Below are 13,430 nucleotides of genomic sequence, written 5' to 3'. Positions count from 1 at the left end.
ACCCCCGTTCTCCTTCCAGGAAGACACATAGGGACCTATGTGTGCACATAAATAGCTTCACACGCACACGTGCACATACTGGGGGCACGTCTTGCCCTTCTGGAAACTTAACTTTCTCTCGGGGCTGGAAGGGGCCTCAGAGGCATGCCTTGAATCCTCTCGACAACATCCCCACCAAGTGGTCACCCAGGTCCTGCTTCCAAAGCTCCCCTGACCCTCATCCTTCGTCTCTGCCACCCCTTTACTCTCCACCCTGAGCCGTGTCTTCCTAGAGCCCTTGACCTTCTCCTCCTCCTTCTCAAGAACCTCGGAATGGAGCAGCCCTATAGCTCTTCTTCATCAGCAGAAGTCCTCAGTGGGAAGGGCTAGCGTGTCGTGAACTACATCCACCTCCGGTTCTGAAAGAGGGATCTAAGCCCTGGGCAGAATGTGCTGTCTCCCAGATTCTGGCCAGTGAGTCTCTTAACAGGGGTGGGGGGGGGGGTCCCTGCTGCCTCCCCCTTGGGAAAAGAGGACTCTGATCAAGCCTGTAGATCCCTTACTTTCTTCTTCTCTTGAAGTCTTTCTTATTTCTTTTCTGTTTCTGCTTCTTTTTTCTTTTCTGTGACATTTTAAAATATTAAATGATTTTTTTTTTTTTTTTTGGTCAGGCATTCTGATAAAGGTGGACAATTGTTAGAAATTTCTTATTTTGAGATCATTTGAACTTACGGAAAAATTGCAAGAGTAGTACAAAGAGCTCCTGAGTATCTTTTATCCATGCTCATCTCTTTTTGTAAGGTTTTATTTATTTATCTGAGAGAGGTTGAGAGAGAGAAAGACAGAGCGAGCACAAGTAGGGGCGAGGGGCAAAGGGAGAGGGAGAAGAAGAAAGACTCTGTGCTGAGTGGGGAGCCCCATGTGGGCTTGATCCCAGGACCCTGGGATCACGACCTGAGCTAAAGTCAGATGCTTAACTGACTGAGCCACCCAGGCGCCACCATATTCATCTTTTGTAACATTTTGCCATATTTGCTTTATCATTCTTTTATACATATATATATTCACATTTTTTTCAGAACAATTTGAAAGTAGGCTATGTGATGTTGCTCTTCGTGTATTTCAGTGTATATTTTCTAAGAATAAAGATCTTGTCTAAGACAATCACAAAGCACACAGTTATACAATCCAGGAAATTTAACATCAACACAATTGCTTTCATCTAACCCATAGTTCTCCTTTGGGATTGAAGTCACTTTCCTCACAGTCTCTCGGACTGATCCACTGTGCTTGGGGTAAATTCCTGGTGCTGAGCAATGTTAGTCCCAGTCATGGCTCCCTTGGGTCAGTCTAGACTTCAGAAATGAACAATGTTGAGAATTCTCAAACCGTGTACCACGGAACCCTCTGGGGTGGGGCGAGGGTTCCACCAAGGGAGGGCAGGGAAGGCTGCATTTTGGCATGGGATTTGTTCGAGAAAAATATTAAAGAACCAATATTTTAAAAACTTTAAATAAAACGAGCGGAAAGCTCCGGTTTCTTCCTTTTCCACTTGAGGGTGGAAGCCTTGGTGAGGTTAAGCAGACCTCTCTGTGCCACACTGGGAGCGAGCAGGCGGCGAGCAGGGGTCTAAAACTAAGTCATTAATTCACTGGAGCATTTCTCCAGCACAGCGGGGAGAGCGGAATGTGCTGCACCCTGGCGTCGCAAAGATGAGAAAGACCAGCCCGACTTCCAGAAGCCGCCGGGCTGAGCCTAGATGAGGCTCTTGTCCCCGGTGCCGCTCTGCTGAGGTGGGCTCTGGGCTTACAAGCTAGTCTAGGGACCCCAGAGAAGGGAAAACAAGCCTGTGAATCAGCAGGAGCTCTTCCAAGAACAATAGTGTTCTTTTAACAAACATTTGTTCTATCAGCAAATTTTTGAACATTCAACAAACATTGGTCCTTTCAACAAATATTTGTTCACTCGTCAGTGTTGACTCAGTTCCTGCCCTGTGCCTACTGCTGGGTGGGAATTGCAGACATGGTGTGAGGGACAGAGCACCCAGTGGCGTGGGGCCCAGTCCTCGGCGAAGGGAAGCAGAATCTCTCCCCATTCAGTAGCTCCCCGTCTCTGCCTCTCCCACCCCCTACCGCAGCAGAAGGGACAAGGTGACCCCAGCTCCTTGCTCCTAAGGGGTTTGCCCCCAGACTTCTCCTTTATAAACAAACCCCTTTGTGTTCTCGGAGTAGATACCCCCTGCCCCCGTCCCCGAGCAACAGGAGCAGATTCTGCTCTCTCGAGAGCAATCCTGCAAGAGTTATTGGACGTCTCTCAACTGTGCACACCTTCAAGCCAGGGATTCCACTTCTAGGAAAATCTAATCTAAGGAGCCCATCAGGAGATGCATTGAGGTTTAGCCTCGGGGATTGTTTACAAGAGTGAAAAACAGTGAATGCCTGCTCGGGGAGGAAAACCATGGCTCATGGGTGCCCTAAAAGCAAAGTGTTCTGTGACAACAGTGGGGAGGAGAATGTGGAGGGCTAGGCAAGAAAGTTCCCAGCGTCTGAAGACAAAAAGAGTTTTCGAAATAGGACTCACTAGATAATCTTAGTTTTTATGAAAACTATGTATACAGACATACAGAAAAAAGTCTGATAGGATCTACTTTGGAAAAGTTAAAAATGAGTTATCTCTGCCTGAAAGAATCACAAATTGAAGGGAAAAAAACTTTTTTCTTGATTTTGCTCCTCTGATTTTGTAAATTTTCTATGATGAATATGGATTGGTATTAAAAGGAGAAAGTAATGCACAGAAGTATAACCATTCTATTAAATTCAATGGAACGCCAGTTATTAATCTTTCCCCTGGTATTTCTTATACGACACTCAGCTGCAAACCTTTATTACAGACACGACACCATTTCTAGAAATTCGCCCAAAGAAAACATCTAACGCTCAGCCCCAAGTGGCAGTCCCAATGATCACATCAGCCCCGCTGGGTCCTGGGCTTCATACCCTTGCGGCTCACATGTACACGCACACGTGTACAGACGGATGTGTACACAGATGTGTTTCCTGGGGCTGGGCGTGCTGCCAGCAGATGGCAAAATCGGGGCTGGGACAGTCGTCTCAAACCCAGAGAAGAGAATGATCTTTGACTACCAGAGTCGGTTCTTAAAATTGATTTTATCAGAACTCCTGGGTGGCTCAGCGGTTGAGCGTCTGCCTTCGGCTCAGGGCGTGACCCCGGTGCTGGGATCAAGTCCCGCGTTGGACTCCCTGCAAGGAGCCTGCTTCTCCCTCTGCCTGTGTCCCTGCCTTTCTCTCTGTGTCTCATGAATAAATAAATAAAATCTTTTTTAAAAAAAAATGGATTTTATCATTTCCAAGAGAATGGTCTGGCTCACTGGGACTCTCTCCCCATCTTGTCCTCCCCATCCCACCAAAAAACACACATGCAAATAATTCACTCTTTAATGGAGAATGTCTGGCTTCTCTTCCTGGAGAAAAAAAAAAAAGAGAGAGAGAGAGACAACAGGATTAAAAGATCTATATTGTGACCTTGAGTCTGCAGAATCCTCACTGGGAGTGCTCCAACGGAGGCTCATACACATGGTGTGCTCCCCAGTACACTGCATGTGTGTGGGTGATGCACCTGGGCAACGAGGTACCATGGAAAGAGACCATCATATCCAGCTCTGAAGCCCAGCGTTGCTGTTCAGTAACCTGGTGAATACGGGGAGGTTGTGGCCTCTCCAAGCTCTGTTCCTCCTGGGAAGCGGGAAGGACAGGTGTGGACAAGATTCAAAGATTGTAAAATGCTATCCACATTGCAGGGCTCATCGGTATTATATATATCCACGTCCTCCTAGTTAGAAAAGAAAAAATAGGGCAACTCCGGTGGCTCAGCGGTTTAGCACCGCCTTCGGCCCAGGGTGTGATCCTGAAGACCCAGGATCGAGTCCCACGTCGGGCTCCCTGCATGGAGCCTGCTTCTCCCTCTGCCTGTGTCTCTGCCTCTCTCTCTCTCTCTGTGTCTCTCATGAATAAATAAATAAATAATCTTTAAAAGAAAAAATACTAGATTATAGTAGTCCTGAATCCGCCTCTGTCTACCACCCTGGGATGCTGTTAGGACACTGTCCTTGCTAGCCTCACCTCTCTCCTCTGTGCCTGCATCGTGTTAATCGCAAAATCGCAGCGTTTTCAGACCTAATGGGGAAAGGATCCTAGAAGTTACTTAGTCAAAGAGGCAGGAAGGGTTTCGAGTCCAGACCAGGGCATCAGCATCAGCGGAGCAGAACCCGCCAGTGGGCATGTGCCTTTGGCCTGGGCTTCAGGTAGTGAGGGAGGGCACCCTAGGGCTGCTGAGCCCGGTGGAAGCCTCAGGCAAAGGGAATCAACAGACCCAGGAACTCCCACTAGCTCGCCCAAGCAAGGGGAGGGCCCAGGCCCAGGGGGCCCTGCTGGCGGAGCCGGCCAGGCTGGGATTTATGGGCCCCTCTTGGACACGTTAAAGATCACATTAAGTGCAATAAATGTAGATCACGCTTCTAAATAAGCTGAGATTTATCCCCGGATCCCCTCCACAGGGACCAGCCCCATAAATCCTGCCCAAGCCTGTCCCCAGGCCTGGGCGGAGGGGGGTTTGGGGATGGGGGTGGGGGGAAGGGGGGCATGGGGAGGGGCAGGGAGTGGTACTGAAAGGCTGGAGCCTGGAGGGGGTGGGGCAAAAATGTGGCCCCGGATGCCTGTCCCCCTCTCACCTGCCCTCCTTGCCCCAGCCCCTGCCCAATCGCCTCTCCTGCCCCCCCACCTTCTCCTGGCCCCTGCTCACCACTATGATCTTGTTACAGACTTTAAAACAATCGTGACACTAATGTTGGAAAAGAAGCTGTAGCTTCTAAATGGGAAGCTCAACCCCAGCTAAAATCGTCTTTGTCCACGGCGTGGGAGGACCCTCCATTAAGAAAAATGTATTGTAGGAAAATGCAAATTTACAGACCAATAAATTAGGGCATGATTAGTCACATTGCAATCTTTCTTCAAAGGATTCTTTAAAGGCTGAGCTCGTTCCTTTAAGTGTCTGTTTATAGCTCAGTAACTTCCAGACTCAGAGGCTGGGAGGCCCCACAGAGAGCAAGGGAATCTGCGAAGAGGCAGAGAAAAAGCCAGGGGCACCCCCTTCCTTAACCAGCCTGGGGATGAACATCCCTGGAGGGTCACCAGAGTCATCTGGATTGCGCTGATTCGGCACGTGTTTGGCCAGCACCTCCAGTACGCCAGGTCCAGACTCGACACTGGGGAGGTGACCAGCCAGGACCCAGGACCCTTGAGGAGTTCACAAGAGAGAGTGACGGGAGTCACATTCACCTTGGCTCCCAGTAGACCAGATGCGATTCCAGGCGACTGTCTCCGAGCCCAACTGTCGCCAAATGTCAGGGACAGTCCACGTGCACCGTGGCGGAGGGAAGGCTGCATCAATAAAGGATGGGAGTTTTTAAAAGGAAAACAAATATAAATGCCATGGTTTCTCCGGCTTTCCCAAAGAACAAGTACAAAGTTTGGCCTTCATGGAACTAATTGCCCCGGAGTCCTTTGCGCTACGACCTGGACCAAATCCCTCAGCCACTCAGCACCTCGAGCGCCGTTGACCGCAGGCAGACAGGAAGAGATGAGCTCACGCCCTGGCCGCTGGGATCACTGAGGGATCTCTTCCAAGGGCGAAGAGAGGCGGGCTGGATCCCCGCCACCCACCACTTGAAGCCACACAGGACAGTTTCCCAAGCCTTTCCTGCCTCCATGTCTCTGTTCTTGCTGTCCCCTTCGTCAAAATGCCCTCTCCCCTCTCCTCCGCCTAGCAAACTCCTACTCATCCTGCAAGACCCAACTTTGGCCAAGGACTTATTGCGTTGTGTTGTGCTTTAGCCATTTGTGTGTCTGCTGCCCCCACTGGACTATAAGCTCCTTGAGGACAATGGTCAAGTTTCGTTGGCCCAGTTCTTAGGGCCAAGCACTGTGCCTGGCATGGAGGTGCTGCTCTGAAATGGTTTGCAGAAGGAATGGCCCCAATTCATTGGCCTGTAAGTGACCATGATCATCACGGTCATGGTTACTGAGTGTTGAGTGCTCACTGTGTGGGGAGCACCTCACCTACAACAACCCTTTGAGGGAGGTTTTATAATCATTGTTTTACAAGAGGAAAAAAAAAAAACTGAGCCTGGAAAGCTTGAGGGTTTGTTTAAGATAAAAGAGTTGATAAATGATAGCAGCCAGGTCTACTTGATGACCTATTATACCCTCAACAGTTTGCCTTTCTAAATTATCAGGGACTGTGGTCTCTCTGGTTAGGGACTGTGTTGCATTCACCTCGGGATACCCTCCAGGGTAATATGTGCACAGAATTGAATGGACTGACTGAATGAATCTGAAACTGTGTCATTTTGTTTTTTGTTTGGTGGGTTTTGTTTCTTGTTTTCGGTAAAGATTTTACTTATTTTTGTGAGAGAGAAAGTGCACAGGAGCAGAGGGAGGGGCAGAGGGAGAAGCAGGCTCCTCACTGAGCAGGGAGCCCAATGAGGGATTCGATCCCAGGACTCTGGGATCACGACCTGAGCTGAAGGCAGACGCTTAACCGACCGAGCCACCCAGGCTCCCACCAGTGCTATTTTGAAGTCAACAACCCATGGGCTAAATCCTAGTGATGTGCCAAGCCATACTGGAGCGTGAAGCAAGAGGGAAAATGTGTAACCCTATATACATATTTCTAGATAGTTCTTAATAGTTAATTTTTTTCCCAGAACATTAAAGAATATTAAAAGTTGAAAAGCAGGCTGTCAAAACTCACAACATTATTTTAGGTTTAGATATTTTATTTATACCTCAAACAGAATGTATTGTAATAGTGCTCTCCTGGCTCGAACGCAAGCAAACTCATCAATACAGATCAAAATTCGAAGTCGACTTCTGTGCTTATGTTGTTTTCTGTTGAGAATTGTATGTTACAACACATAAGAGAAAACTTTGAAAGTACGTTTGATGAGTATAGAACTCTGACAAAAGATCTGAATAGAATTCCCAATATTTCAACTTCAAATAATATTGTGAGTTTTAACACATCTGCTTTTCAGCTTTTTAATATGCTTTTGTTGTGATTTAGCCATTTGTGTGTCTGCTGCCCCCACTGGACTATAAGCTCCAGGGGTTAAGTGTTGTTGGCTCGGTTCTTAAGGCCAAGCACTGTGCCTGGCACACAGGTGCTGCTCCATAATTGCTTAACATTCTAGAAAAGATATTTTTAAAAAATACACAAAATCACGTAAATAGAGCCGTGCATTTTTCTTTTCTCAGTCATGGCAATGTGTTTTTCTTTAAAATATTCAAATTTTGTCCATCATGAATTTTTTTTACGTTAGTTTTGATTTTTTTAAGTGTTGCATTAAATACTTTTTATCTCTTTAAAAGATTTTATTTATTTATTTGAAAGAGAGAGAGAGAGCACATACATGCAGGGGGAAGGTCAAAGGGAGAGAGAAGCAGACTCCCCGCTGAGCAGGGGGCCTAAAGCCATGTGATGTGGGGCTCGATCCCAGCATCATGACCTGAGCCAAAGGCAGATGCTTAACTGAATGAGCCACCCAGGCGCCCCAAATACTTTTTATCTTGATGACTGGATTTTTTTTTGTTGCCCCCTTACATTTCGTGCCTGAGGCTAGAGCTTCCCTGACCTCGCCCAGTCCTGGCCCTGCTAAATTCCAAACTAGTGGGAGGAGGAAAGTGTCTGTTCCTACCCGAGTCATAGATATGGACTCTGATATAGCTTCTCCGCAGGGCAAAGCGTGGTAAGCATCACAAAACATTAAAATGTTTTTTCCTTGGCCTACCAAAATTCCACCTCTGGAGATTTATCTAAAGAAATCATGGGATATGGACAAAGATTTTTTTATATAAGGATGTTCATCTTCGTGTTATTTATAACAGCATAATGCTGGGAAGAACCCGATTGCCTAACAATAGGAAATTCGTTTAAAAAAATTCTGTCTATCCATGTGATAAAATACAATGCAGCTGTTTTGAATTATGTTTTTTCAAAATAATATTTTCTAAGAGTATTTAATGACATGGGAAAATATTCAAGATGCCTTTTGTAGAAATGCATGATGAGAACTATATATTCCATGCCATTTCATTTTTAAAAAACATATTTGTTTTGAAAAAAAAAAACCTCAATACATAAAAATGTTAGCAGTGGCTGTCCCTGAATGATGGAATTATGAGTGAATTTTTTTTTCTTCCTTCCACTTTCTTGGGTACATATTTTCTTTCTGCTGTTTTTAATATTTCCAGTGAGTTTCTATTAGTTTTATAATCAGGAATTTAAAATAATATTTTTCTTTTTTTATTGACATGTGGTTGACATGTAAAAAAAAGTTTTTAGGTTAATTATCCAAGAAGTCTATACTTTAGACAGGGCTAAGAGGACAGGGAACATGCCTGCTTTGTTCCCTGTTACACTCCCAGTGCTCACAGGAGGTCCTAGCACATAGTAGGTGCTCAATAAACATTTGCTGAAGAGCTGCATATGAATAAGTCCAGACATTCATTTTATTAATCAGTACTTTTGGTTGAAAAGACAGAAACAAAATTTAGTTGAAGGGGAAAAGGAAATGTGTTGACTCACAAGTGAAACTCCCAGCTTTGAAGGACCAATTTTTGGGGCTTCAGGAACCTGTGGGTCAGTCTCTCATCCCCACTTGGCTCCTTTGGTTGTGGCAGGAAAGACAAACACTGACAGCTCTGGAATCATCTCCTCCTGGCTCCACTTGAATGCCATGGGATGCGGGAAAGGTAAATCCCAAAAGCAGAGATTGTGGGGACAGGTCCCTATAATCTCACTTACCCTCTCAGGGCTCTGTATGTAATGCAAAACTGTGCAGCCGAGTTCAGCATCCTTTTTTACATTTTATTTTTTGTATAATTATTTTTGTTTTAGTGTAGTTGACCAGCAGCCTTTTTTTAAAACAATTTTCTTGTCCATCCTATATTCATAGAGTAGGATTTACAAAGCTAGTGACATTTAAAGTTTTAGTAACTCGGGGGGGCGGGTTTAAAGTTGAAAGTCAGATGGTCAGAAGGCAATTAGACAGCTAGATAAAGAGCTTCCTCGAAGGTTTCTATTTTCAGCTGACAGGACATGACCCCCCTCCCCATACCTACACCCCAAGCTCTTGGCCAGAGCCATTTGACATTGACATTTACCATTCCCAAAGCTTCCAGGGACATAGGCAGGAGGCATCAGCTATCCGGATGACAGCCCTATTACGTCTGACACTAGCCCCCGAGTCCATGAGGTTATCGATGTTTGTACCTGGGGAGCTCAGGATGTGGGTGGCACTCTTAGGCTGCCACCTCCAGGGGCAATCTTCGTATGCTGTGATAATCCTGCTACTAGGGCTCAGTTTACATCAGGGAAAAAAAGAGTTCACTGCACCAGGCACTCTCTTGGATGCCTTCGTATACACAACCCTTATAATCAGGCAAAAATAAAGCAGGGAAGGCAGGAATTATGATCCCATTTTACAGATGAGGAGACTGAGGCTCAGAATAGCTCACACAGCTGCCAAACGGCAGAGCCGGGCTCCGCATCGGGGCATTCTGACTCCAAACCCTGAAATCTTTCCACACCCCAAGAATTTCTCGTGGGACACAAGAGCCACTAAATGGTATGCCAAAAAGAACTTTTTGGGAAAAGTATTTTGGGAGCTGCTGCAAACTATTTCTTCCTCTTGGAAAGTTACAATATTTATTAGCATATTGAAGACGTGGAGAAGTCCTGCCTGAGAGAAATTGGGCTGTTTTTGCTTAATCTAGTTTTTGCCTGAATTTGTTTGACCCTGTAACCCCTTCTGTCCATGGTAACTACATCTTGGTGGAACACACTGTGGGAATCACTGGATGGTGCTCCCAACTACTGTGTTCATTCGTTTTAACAGCTTTGCAGCGTTTGCACTGGTGCTTGATGATCTGCGGCATCTGTAGCTCAACCAGTTCTATACCGTCGGTGGGTAAGTATCAAAGCCACTGAGACTCAGAGGGGCTTCAAAATGACCTTGGTTCTCACTCACTCACTTGTGGGCAGTTTCTTCGGTGAAAGAGAAAGGCGTGGAGTTACAGCGTCGGGCCTGGAAACCATCTATGACTCAGCCTTTCTGTGCCTTTAGCGAGGAAAATTACTGACATCACGACCTTTGTGAGAACAATTATGTACATATGGATTGTGATTTGCACGGGCATTTCTGTTTTCTCTTTGATTTGAACCAAGGATAACTTTCGGGGAAAAAGTGCAAGGGGTGTTTCTCGTTATAGCTGTCCCGGGTTTCCATCCTATGTGGTTCCTATGGAATTATCCTCATACTGGACCTGCCACCTTGCCAATCATGGTATCCAGCCCTCTGGACTTTGTCATTGGCCCAAGGGGTGGGTAGTTGACCCAAACACGGCCAACCAGATTCCTACCAAGAGGTCAGATGCGTGGATTCGGGAGAAAACAACCCATTGGGTAATAAGTTGTGCGGACACAGGCTTGGCAGAGCTGTTTTTCTCACTCTGGGAAGAAAAACTTCTCTGAGATTTAAGCCAACACATGGAAGGGAGCAGAGCTGAAAACCAGAGAGACAAAGACAGCTAGAGTCTTGGTAACGTCACTTGAGTCCCTGGATCCAGCCATGCCTGATACCGTCCCACTCCCATTATTCTCAATTATGTGAGCCAATGCATTCTCCCTTCTGCTTAAGCTCATCGGAGCTGTGTTTTTAGTCCTTTGCAACTAAGAAAAAGATTGATGTGTTCAGAAATGGGTACCCCAAAGAGTGGTGTTGTAAATGTGGAATTAGGTGAGTTGAAGTGGGGTGTGGGCAGGGGAGGAGGGGAGGAATTAGGTGAGTTGAAGTGGGGTGTGGGCAGGGGAGGAGGAGGATGGGAAGAAATTAGGTCAATGAGGTACGGTGAGGTCAGGTCACTCTCAACCTTGTAGGCTCAGCTCAGGGTGTTGGGTGCTGTTGTGAGTAAACAAGCAGCTTCTGGAGGGTTTCAGAACTAGGAGAGTGACCTCATGGGATTGATATGTTTGAACGTTTATTCCTGTGGTTGGATGCAGAATGGGTGGTGGAGGCAAAAGCGGAAACCAGGAAACCAGCTAGGAAGGAGGCTGTAGGCACAGAGTGATGGTGTGACCACGATGAAGGGAGGGCAAGTGGGGACAACAGGTCGTAACAGGATCCACTGGGGAGACAGAGTCTGCTGACGGACTGGATGTGGGACGTGATGGATGGAGCAGCGAAGGCTGACCTGTGGAGGTGATGGTAGGTTCCCTCCTAGGTCTCCACTGATGCCTGGGCACCTGTCCCCCAGCTCCTCTGAGGGTCAGCTGACCCCTTTTTCGGGGAGTCATGTTTAGCCAAAGGGACCCAACTCATCAGGAGTCTACACACCCACCTGCCAACCACTGGTTGCCAGGAGGCTACAAATAGGCAGGCCTGCTTGACACGTCAAGGCCGGACAACTCTACGTTGCTCCTATGGGATCAAGCTGAGAGAGCCGCCTCCCTTAGCGGCCCTACCTGTTCCCCCCCTTCCTTCCCCTTGAGAGCTCTTCCCCAATAAACCATTGCCCAAGGACTCCCCGCTCAGGCTCCGCTTCCAGGAACCCCAGGGCTACACCAGCATCTATGCTTCCAGCCCGAGCAGCCGGGTGGATGGCGATGCCATGTGAGGTGGGGAAGATGTTTGTCTAGAAAAGAAGAACTTTATTTTCGGATATGTTACGTTTGAGATGCTTGCTGAAAGGTGCCAAGGAGCTATTTGGAATGAGAAAGTGAGGAGGCTCCGTGGAATATAGTTCCTGACCCTGTGGTATCACGGCAAGGATGGGATAAGGCAGGGAGTGGGTGAGTAAGGCGGGGAGCTGGGATAGCCTAGGAGTCTGGGTGGATAATGGAACAGAGCAAGTGATTGGTGAACATGGAAGAAAATTCTGCCCTTGGCGCAAACTGATCTCCACCTCGGACAATTCCTTTTCTGACTCTAAGCCTTGGTTTCTTTACTGTGAAAATCAGAGGGACTCTTCTGGCTCTGACATCCCCTTCCAGCCCCACTGTCTCCTTTAGGATCCTTTCCCCCAATCCTGACCTGACCCCAATCCCAAACAGGAACCTGGCTTGGGCTTTCTCCTGACCGCCCTAACTCATCCCAAAGTGTTAATGACTACTAAAAGGTGGTTATATATCTAAATATGTACCTGGAATGTATTCAATAACAACTTTATTGAGTACCGGTCAGTTTAAGACTTAGGCCACCGGCTGTTACGGAAGATTCAAAGAGAAGGACAATAATGCTCTTGCCCTCGATCCTGGGAGAAAGAATCCTTGTTGTCAGTCCTGACACCAAACAAGAAAGACCTCGTCCAGCCTCCAGTGGAAGCCCAGGGCTTCCTAGATTTCTCTTCGGTCCTTCATATTATAAGACAGGTGTTTTTTCTGCGTCTTTGCAAGAAGGCAGTCAGGGAGCGGAGGAGTGAGATGAAAACCCAGGATCATCCAGGCCCAAGGCCTGGGGGCTTTCCTCTGTGCCCTGTGGCCCCCTGTTCAGGCTTTGTGCCCCTCCACGCCCCTCACAGGCGCCCATTCTGTGACGGAAAGCTCACCATGATTGCAGGCTGATTCAATTCTAAAGGGGACCTGGGAATCTGCATTTTAAGGATGCCGTTCCAGACGGAGAGTTTTGGAAACCACTGGAAATGGGTGCTTTCTTCCTCCTGGATCCTGAATCCATCCCGCAAGGGAGAAGTTCTTTCAGAGTCCCGCAGTCCTGGGAGGGAACCTGCTTCTCTCAGGCACTTGCTGGGTGGCCTTGGGCAAGTCACTTCACCTCTCTGGGTCTGTTTTCTCACCTGAAAAATACAAGCAAGAATACCTGGCCGCATGGCTGAGGGGAAAACTAAACCAGCAATGCCTGGTGCAAGCACTCAGCGGGTTGTCATTGTCACCAACGCTCCGTCACTGCCCATCTGTGATCATCGGGTCCCGAGAACGCAGGCCCCTCCTGCCTCCCACGTCCAAGGTAGTCTCTGCACGGTGTCAGGACATTCCTATCACCGGCCCCAGCTCCCAGCATCAGCAGTGGCCTCCCCTCCCCTCCCCTCCCCTCCCCTCCCGCCAAGGTCTCCTGAACACTCACTTCTTCCGCGGGGCCTCCCAGCGCTGACCTCAGCCCGGGGCCCTATCAGCTGAGCCCTGGGCAGCATCTCTCACTATCTCAGCTCCCCACACCCAGCAGGGCCTGGGTGGGGCCGGGCAGGGGGTCGGGCCCTCGTCTGCCGGCCAGGCCGCCGGAGCTGTGGCTCACTCAGGCACGGGGCGAGGAGCGCACAGGGTGTGTGGCCCTGGGGTGCCTGGAGCCGGTCACTGTCGCTCTG

This window comes from Canis aureus, chromosome 5 (assembly GCF_053574225.1).
Source record: "Canis aureus isolate CA01 chromosome 5, VMU_Caureus_v.1.0, whole genome shotgun sequence".
Taxonomy (NCBI): Eukaryota; Metazoa; Chordata; class Mammalia; order Carnivora; family Canidae; genus Canis; species Canis aureus.
The sequence above is the reverse complement of the archived record's forward strand: the minus strand, read 5'-3'. Positions refer to the sequence as shown.